Here is a 10,124-nt window from a genome sequence, read left to right as displayed (position 1 = left end):
TCAAAACGAGGAAAAACCCAAAACTACTATACGGCGGTCGATTGTGCGACCAAGCCAACACCACCAATGGACTTCCAAAAGGAGGCTAGTGTAGAAAAACTGTTGTCGATCCACTGTGCACCTTCATCATGGATACGTTGTGCCATGGCCAAAGGAGTGGAACTCTCATTTCTGAAGATCCGCACGTTCCTCTCCTTCCATATCTCTTAGGAGACAAGGAGGACCAGAGAATCGAATCCCGCCGTTGTTGCTCCCGAAACTATAACCTGTGCTTTAGCCACCACTCTACCGGCTTACCAACACCCAAATCCACCAAGATGTGGTGGAGGTCGACGGCTTGAAAGACATGCAAGGCATGCAACCAAATTTCTTTGGTCACCACACAGCCAGAGAAGAGGTGAGTACCTGTCTCGGGTTCTTGACAACATAAGGCACAACAATCATCGTCTTGCAAACCATGTCGCTTACGCCTATCTGCAGTCCATAACCTGTTGTGCAAAGGAAACTAGAAAAATAGCTTCACTTTTGGTGGCGCTCTCATGTGCCAGAGCTCCTTGGCACCCAGCAGCTCGATCGGTCGAGCCCACGAAAAAGGGTCGGTAGGTAGAAGACATGGAGTACTCCCTCCGTCCCTTTTTAATTGTCGCTTGCGCTATCAAAAAACAACTACCGGGAATTATATATTAAACAATATTAATATTTATTATACATAATTAGTATCATTAGAAAGATCTTTAAATCTAGTTTTTTAACAAATTTATTTGGAGATACAAATGTTGCACGTATTTTCTATAAATCGAGTCAAACTTGTGGCACGCACACTAACGACGATAATTAAAAATGGACAAAGGGAGTAGTTTCCATCCCGTGATCATTTCTAGATGAAACGATCTGACTGCAAGGGATCTAGGGCGGTCTCCCAAACCAACAACCATGTCTTGATGTACTGACACAACACTAGGGTTGTCGTAGGCCCGACAATATCTCTAACCCATTACCGGTTGTGCAGAGCATCCCTAACCGACCGATCGCGCCCAGCTCTCGAGATGGCATTGTAGAGGAGCGGGACGAAGGAGCGCAATGGCCCAATGCTGAGCCATCGATCATGCCAGAATCTTGCGCTCATGCCATCCCCAAGCTGAACTGAACAAGAGGTGTCAAACATTGCTGCCGTGGACGGCTCCTGCTTGGCCGGTAGGCGAGCCCAACCCCTGTCAGGTTCGACACGACGCAGCCATTCCCACTGGAGGCGCAAAGCGTAGCCAAACGGCCGGAGGTCAATCATTCCAAGGCCCCCATTGGCCGTTGGCAAGCACACCGTCTTTCAGGCCAAGTTGCATTTGCCTCTAGAAACTGAATCCTGCCCGGTCCAAAGAACGCCCTTCTCCTCTTGTCTATCTAGCTGATCGCGCATTGGGAGAGACACGACGCGATGGCAACATGAACTGGTATGGCTGACAAGGTCACTTTCGTCAGCAGCGCGCGTCCCGTGCCCGTGAGGAGGCCCGACTTCCTGGTCGGTATTTTCACGGCCACTGCGTCGACAAGTGGCTGCTCCTCTGCTCGATGTAGTCTGTAAATGGACACCGGCACCCCAAGATACTTGCATGGAAAAGGAGTGATGCAGCACGGAAAGGCCTGCTGAACCAGTGCCATCTCTTCGGCAGAGCAACGGATTGGTGAAGCTTGAAATTTGTCCATGTTAGTGACCAGCCCCGACGCTCCTACGAAGCACTCCCGAATTGCTCGGAGGCAGCGCAGATCGCGTGCTGATGGGGAGACGAACACCACCATGTCATCTTCATATAGCGACGCTCGTTGCTGCATAACCGAGCCCAGGAACCTGGAAAGGATTTGCTGACGATCAGCTTCGACGATCATAGAGTTGAGCACCTCCATAACTATGACGAAGAGCATTGGAGACATAGGATCTCCCTGACGTAGTCCACGAGCGAGCAAAATACGGTGCCCCGGCCGCCCATTGATCAGGGGCTTGGTGCTTGCTTGCTGAGGACAGCATGATGGACAACAAGTCAGTCCACCGCTGTGGAAAACCGATATGACGAAGCAGATCCAGCAAGAAAGGCCAAGCCACGGAGTCGAAAGCCTTGTTCAGGGCAAATGGAGAGAATCTTGTCCAGCTTGACAGAGAACCGAGAAGGAAGCCAGGAGATGCTAAAAAGACAGTGTACTTCTTGTTGAAGACTTAAAGACTGCAATCATCACTAGAAGCCTGGAGGATGCCCTTGATGATGAGGAGGTTGCTCCTATTCCAGTCGCTACTCCCAGCCTTGGCACTTCGTTTTGTGGCATCCCCCTTGAGGAGTTTGCTGATGGTGAGTTCGCTCAAGTCTCTTAGATTTGGTCAATGATGAAGACATGCTTAGAAGTCTATGGATGCTGCCGGTGGGCGTGGGGCTCATGTGTTAATATATCTATATTTTCTTTTATGATGCTTTTGGCCTTGTTCTTGTTCTTGTATGGTGGCTGCGCCCCCATAAGCTACTCTCCTCTTTCTATCAACTGTTATAATGAATAATCGTGCTTGGAATATTTTGTGCCAGAACGTTCGTGGCATTAATGATAGTACTAAGTGGAATGCTATTAGAAACAAAATTGATGAAAGTGATGCTAATATCTTTTGTATACAAGAAACCAAAAGAGATTCTTTTGATTTGCGGTACATTAGAAAATTTGCTCCTAAGAGATTTGATGTTACGGCGTCAAGCCTTGCTGCGCAGGAAGTAGGGGGGAGAGAAGGGATCTCGAGCGCGGCGATTCTGGCGGCGTGTTGGCGCTGTGGCAGAGGCTGGTGGGCGAGAGGAACGTAGGCAAGGGCTGGGCGCCCATGGGAGATAAAATATCTCAATCCCAGGCTAGTTCTCATTGATCACAAATTGGATTCTTATACAATGCACTCTAACAGCCTGATGCTAAAAATAAGGACTCTAATAGGAAACCGACACAAACTCTAACTAGCCAACTCATATTTTCCTAACAAACTAAATCTTCTAATAGATCTCTATTAAATCTCTCCTGCCAGCTAGGCGACTGACTCAGCCACCTTGCTGCCTATTCCTCCTTTCATATGTAACACCAACCATAACATGTCTCCCCTCCTCCAGAAACAGCTCGTCCTCGAGCTGGAAGTCAGGATGAGCGGAGCGAAAATCAGTGACTGACTCCCAGGTGGCCTCAGAAGGTGGCAAACCTGCCCACTGGACCAGCACGTGCCAGTCCCCGCGCCGAAGGCTGGAGCACAATACACGTTCAGGACGCAGCAACGGTCGACCATGTCGAAGAGGGGGCAGCGCTGGAACCACCGACGGAGGGTCACCACGGAACGGTTTCAACACCCCAACGTGAAAGACATCATGGATCCTGGCGCTGTCAGGCAACTGAAGGCGATAGGCCACTTCACCAATACGTTCCAGAACTTGATATGGCCCAGCATATTTAGGCCCCACAGTTTACCATGACTGCCCGGCACAAGAGACTGGGTAGAACGATTAAGAAGACGCAAGAGCACCCAATCACCCACTGCAAACTCCAACGCACGATGATTAGCATCATAGAACCTGCGCGCATGCTCTTGAGCTTGAAGGAGACGGGTGCGGACTTCTTCCAGAAACTCATCCCGGTCAGCAAGAAGACCATCGACAGCAGCAGTTTGGGCACGTCCAGGCACATAAGGCGGCAACTCTGGCGGAGCACGACCATAAACCACAGTGAACGGCGACGTGCGAAGGGTTGAGTGGTAAGCTGTGTTGTAACAGAATTCTGCCCAAGGTAGCCAATCAAGCCAATCCCGAGGACGATCACCTGTGGGGCAACGAAGATACATAGCAATGGTCTTGTTCACAGCTTCAGATTGCCCATCAGTTTGTGGGTGAAAAGCTGTACTCATCTTTAACTGCACACCAGCTTGCCGAAAAAGATCTCGCCACACATTGCCAGTAAACACAGGGTCTCGATCACTGACAATTGAATCCGGAAAGCCATGAAGACGAACGACCTCTTGGAAGAAAGCACGGGCAACTAACGCCGCTGTATAAGGATGCCCCAAAGGAATGAAGTGGGTATATTTAGAGAATCTGTCCACGACAGTGAGTATAACACTTTTGCCATGGACTTTGGGAAGGGCCTCGACAAAATCCATAGCAATGTCAGCCCATACACGAGAGGGCACCGACAAGGGCTGTAAGAGGCCGGCGGGATGAAGGGCCTCCGTCTTATTGCGCTGGCACACGGAGCATGCCCGCACGAAATCCCGGACAACGCACCGATCATGCTCAACGAAGAACTCAGTGCGAAGGCGCTGCAAGGTTTTCTGAATCCCCTCATGAGCTCTGGTATGCGCCAGCTAAAGCACGTCATCAAGCACGGCCGAGGATGCTGGCACAAAGACGCGCCCCTTGTGCAGCAAGAGGCCGTCGCGGACTAGCCAATCATCAGTGCTCACACCCGTGGCCACCACATCGCGGCGTGCACGCAGTTCAGCATCATCTTCCAACTCCTGTCGCAGTGTCTCGAACAACTGGAATGTAGGAACAGACAGAGCTGCCATGGTTGGACCTGGGCCCTGCAGCGCTGCCAAAAGCGGGCGTCACCATCCCGACGAGACAAGGCATCAGCGGCAACATTGAAGCGTCCTGGCCCGTACTCAACCCGGAAATCATAGCCAATGAGTTTACTGATCCAGTGATGCTGAGGAATAGTGGACAGGCGCTGATCGAGAAGAAACTTGAGCGCATAATGATCCGTGCGCACCACAAAGCTCCGCCCCCACAGGTATGGCCGCCAGTGACGTACAGCCTGTGCCAGACCAATCAGCTCACGTTCATATGCCGCCACCTTCAGGTGCCGGGCCGCAAACAGCCGGCTAAAGAATGCAATGGGGCCCGCTCCTTGATGCAAAACAGCCCCAAATCCTGAACCTGATGCGTCACAATCCACCACAAACTCACAATTGAAATCCGGCAGATGAAGGACCGGAGCGGCGGACAGTGCAGATTTTAACGCCGTGAACGCCTCGTCGGCCGCTTCTATCCACAGGAACGCATTATTCCGCAGTAGGGCTGTGAGTGGCGCGGCAAGAGTCCCATAATCCTTGATAAATCGCCGATAATACCCTGCCAACCTGAGAAATCCCCGGAGGCCACGGGCTGACCGTGGCTGTGGCCATGATTGCACAGCCGAGACTTTGGAGACATCCATAGAAACACCATCGTGAGAAATCACATGTCCCAAGTACTGAACTGACGTCGCAGCGAAAGAACATTTGGATCTCTTAAGGTGCAGCTTGTGTGTGCGCAGAATTTCCAGGACTGCCCGCAGCTGCAAGAGATGCGCTGTCCACGTGGAGCTGTAGACGAGGATATCGTCAAAGAACACCAGCACGCAGCGACGAAGGAACGGCTTCAGAACCAGGTTCATAAGGGCCTGGAACATGGACGGCGCATTGGAGAGCCCAAATGGCATGACCAAAAACTCAAAATGGCCATGATGAGTGCGGAATGCGGTCTTGCGTATATCTTCAGGGTGAACCCGCACTTGATGATAACCTGACCGAAGGTCGAGCTTCGTGAAGAACTTAGCACCGTGAAGCTCATCAAGTAACTCCTCGACAACAGGAATAGGAAATTTGTCCTTGATAGTGACCACATTGAGGGCGCGGTAGTCTACACAAAAACGCCATGAGCCGTCTTGCTTCTTGACTAGTAACACAGGTGCTGAAAACGGAGAAGTACTGGCACGGATGGTTCCTTGCTGCAACATCTCTTCACACTGTTTCTCTAGCTCATCTTTCTGGAGTTGGGGATATCGATAAGGGCACACCGCAACCGGATCAGTGGACGGCTTGAGGTGAATCCTGTGGTCACAAGCACGGGCTGGAGGCAGACCTGTGGGTGCTGAGAATACATCTGCATAGGACTCCAGCAGGCACTCGAGCAGGGCAGGCTCGGTCCCCTTGGCCGAGAATCCCCTAGCAGCGTGAAGACGTCCTGGCGAGGGAAGTGCTGAAGCCGGTGACCCGACGCCCCGCCACAGCACGCGACACCCTTGATAAGTAAAGGCCATGCAGAGGTTGTTGAAGTCCCACAGTATAGGGCCAAGCGAGCGGAGCCACGAGACACCCAGTACCATATCGTAGCAGTCCAGGGGAATCAAGTAACAGTCCACACTGAAAGCCTCATCACCGATATGAAGATCCACGTCACGGGCCAAGCCGCGACACAACACACGGTCCCCATTGGCCACGACGACATGAGCTCCACCGCTGTCCTGAAATTGAATGCCAGCGCGCCGAGCTGCAGCCCCACTGATGAAGATGTGCGTCGAGCCCGAATCGAGGAGGGCTGTCAGCTCATGTGTGCCCACCTGAACACGAAGCTGCATTGTATCCGTCGTCCTTATACCGGTGATCGCCGAGAGAGAAATCAGCGGCTTGTCAGGGTCGAACGCGGGATCTGCAGCCTGTGGAGCAGGCTCTTCAGCGTCGTCATCCGGTTCCTCGACAATATAATCAGAAACCTCCAGGAAGAACAGCCAGGAGCACTTCTATCCCCGGACATATGGTTCATCACAATTATAGCAGAGGCCTTGCTTCCGTCGCTCTGCCATCTCCTCCGGAGAGAGTCGCTTGAAAGCCTTGGGCGGGGTCGACGTAGACGACGAACGTGCTGCCGTGGTCGCCCCGGATGGAGCAGGAAGGGCGGGAGCACCAGATGGCGCTCCCGGTGGGCGACGCCGCTGCTGGCCAGGCAAGGCAAGCTGTGCCGGGGCGTTCCGGCGTTCGTAGGCGCGTGCCAAATGCATGGCACGCTGTAGGTCTTGGGGGTCATGAAGCTCCACATCGACGCGAATGTGGAGTGGCAACCCCCCTGTGAAGAGCTTTGCCTTTTGACCCGGTGACAGACGTCCTGCGTGTGCAGCACGGTCCTAGAACGCCTCCATGTATGCCTCCACCGTCGAGGTGAAGGGAAGGCGCGCCAAGTCCGATAGGTGGTTCGTGCTGAGGGGTGGGCCAAAACGTTGCTGGCACAGCGTGCGGAACTCCTCCCACTGTGGCCGTCCTGAGTCAAGCTTCGAGAACCAGATACCATTGCTGTGCCACTCCGGTCAGGTGATACGACGCGAGCCAGACCCGATCGGATCCTCCTTCCCATCGAAGGATGGGAAAATCAGCTTGTGATACTTGGGTACCACCAGGCCCTCCGGTTCCGGCAGCACATGCGGACGTGACGTCGGGGAGGCCAAGGGCGCGGAGGCCACCGGGATCGGCCCCCGCAGGATGGACTCCAGGGTGGGCACAGGGGACGAGGAGTGCGGGAAACAAATCTGATTGATTGGAATCCCGAACGGCCGACCTGTGGTCGGAGGCAGTGTGGATGCCGCCGGCGCCAATGGCAGTGAGGCCGAAGGCGTCGCAGTGGACAGCAACGCCGCCGGGGAAGCTGTTGCGGCCGACTCCAGGAGTGGGGGCGCCGAGAACGCGGGTAGGGCCAGCGTGGCGCCGCCTGCAGGCAGGGACGGCAGAGCGCGCGAGTCAATGGCGGAGACGCGTGTCGCCAAGTCCCCCAGGTGGAAGTTCATGACCGCCATCTGCGTCTGGAGGCCCTGGATGGCGGTAGTGAAGGCGTCGAGGGCGTCCGTAGGGATGGCCGTCATGGGAGGAGGTGGGGGCGCCGTGGGCGAAGCGGCAGTGAGGGCGCGACGGTGGAGGTGGTGGGCACGGCCGAGAACAGGGCAGCACCGGAGGTGGCCGGCGTAGCCGTCGATGCAGCCCCGGGAGTTGACATGGTCTCTGATACCAGGTTGTTACGGCGTCGAGCCTTGCTGCGCAGGAAGTAGGGGGAGAGAAGGGATCTCGAGCGCGGTGATTCTGGCGGCGTGTTGGCGCCGTGGCAGAGGCTGGTGGGCGAGAGGAACGTAGGCAAGGGCTGGGCGCCCAAGGGAGATAAAATATCTCAATCCCAGGCTAGTTCTCATTGATCACAAATTGGATTCTTATACAATGGACTCTAACAGCCTGATGCTAAAAATAAGGACTCTAATAGGAAACCGACACAAACTCTAACTAGCCAACTCATACTTTCCTAACAAACAAAATCTTCTAATAGATCTCTATTAAATCTCTCCTGCCAGCTAGGCGACTGACTCAGCCACCTTGCTGCCTATTCCTCCTTTCATATGTAACACCAACCATAAGTTTGATTTCTGTCCCTCTGAGGGTGCATCGGGGGGCATTCTAGTTTGTTGGGCCTCTTCCTTCTTCTCTGGGCAAGTTCAAGAAAAACACCCTTTTGCTATCAGGTTATCAATGACCTCATCTCATAATCTGGAAACTTGGACTCTTGTTGTTGTGTATGGGCCCTGTAGGCAGCCTGATAGAGACACCTTTGTTAACTGGCTGCATGGTTTATATATTGATGATGATGATCTCTGGGGGATTTTAATTTTTATAGAGCTGCTGAAAATAGGAATAGACCAGGAGGAAATTTCAACGACACCCTTATCTTCAATAATATTATCAGTCACCTTGGCCTCATTGAACTCCCCATCAAAGGTAGGAGTTACACTTGGAGTAATATGCAAAGCTCTCCTCTTCTAGAGCAGGTGGATTGGTATTTTACTTCTGTGGCCTGGACTATTCAGTTCCCCTGCTCTCTAGTGCTTCCTCTGGCTAGAATCACTTCTGACCACATCCCTTGCAAGGTTCAGATTGGAACTAGAATCCCAAAAGCAAATATATTCAGAGTTGAGAATTATTGGTTCAATTACCCTAGTTGCTTTGAGAAAATTTCAAACACTTGGTCCATGCCTACTAAATGCTACAATAGTGCTCATGTTGTTAGTGCCAAGTTTAAGCTTCTCAGAAGAATTCTGAAACAATGGGCCAAGAATCTTTCTCAGCTCTCAAAATTAATCTCAAATTGTAATGCCACCATTGCCTTCTTTGACAAGCTAGAGGATCTTAGAATATTGTTTTCTCATGAAGGGGCCTTTAGAAATATGCTCAAGAATCATATTAGAAATCTGCTTGCTATGCAAAACGCCTACTGGAGGAAAAGATTTACTCAGCGGTTGTTGCAATATGGTGATGAGAACACTAAATTTTTTCATGCCATGGCAACTGAACGTTACAGAAAGAATGTAATCAGTCAAATTGTTGACAGCAGTGGAAGAATGGTCTCTGATCATCAGGAGAAATGTGCTCTATTTTTTCAGGAATTCAAGAGAAGATTGGGTAGCTCAGTTGGCACTTCTATGTTGTTTGAATTAAATGAGATCATGCAGCCAGTCAGTAACTTGGACAACATCTGTCAATCTTTCAGCAGGGGCGAGATAGATGCTGTAATCTTGGGACTTCCTACAGACAAGGCTTGCCCAGACGGTTTCAACAACTTTTTCTTTAAGAAGTCCTGGCACATTATTAGAGAGGATATCTATAGACTCTGTAATGAATTTTACTCTCATGAAGCTGACCTCAAGAGTATCAACTCCTCATATATTACTCTTGTGCCTAAAAAGGATAACCCAGAGACTGTTAATGACTTTAGGCCAATCTCATTATTGAACACCTCCATGAAAATCCTCACTAAGCTGCTCTCCAATAGGCTCCAGCCTTTTGCTCTCAAGCTTGTGCATGAAAATCAATATGGTTTTATAAAGGGTAAAACGATCCAAGATTGTCTGGGTTGGTCGTTTGAGTACCCCCATCAGTGCCATCATTCAAGAAGAGAGATAATAATTCTTAAACTAGATTTTGAGAAGGCATTTGATTTGGTTGAGCATGCATCCATTCTTGAGATCCTTTCTGCCAAGGGTTTCAATTCTAGATGGATTAGATGGATCAAGGATATTCTCTCATCTGCCACTTCTTCTGTGTTGCTCAATGGGGTTGCTGGCAAGGAGTTTAAATGCAAAAGAGGGGTCAGGCAAGGTGATCCCCTCTCCCCTATCCTCTTTGCCATTGCTGCTGATCTTCTACAAAGTGTCATTAATCAAGAGTACATGCTGGGCAATCTCTCTCCTCCTTTCCGTCATCATCCTGACACTCCTTTTCCTATCATACAATATGCTGATGACACATTGTTGATTATGCAAGCATGTGAGAATCA

The sequence above is a fragment of the Sorghum bicolor genome, chromosome 10 (genome assembly GCF_000003195.3).
Source record: "Sorghum bicolor cultivar BTx623 chromosome 10, Sorghum_bicolor_NCBIv3, whole genome shotgun sequence".
Taxonomy (NCBI): domain Eukaryota; kingdom Viridiplantae; phylum Streptophyta; class Magnoliopsida; order Poales; family Poaceae; genus Sorghum; species Sorghum bicolor.
This window is presented reverse-complemented; position numbering follows the sequence as displayed.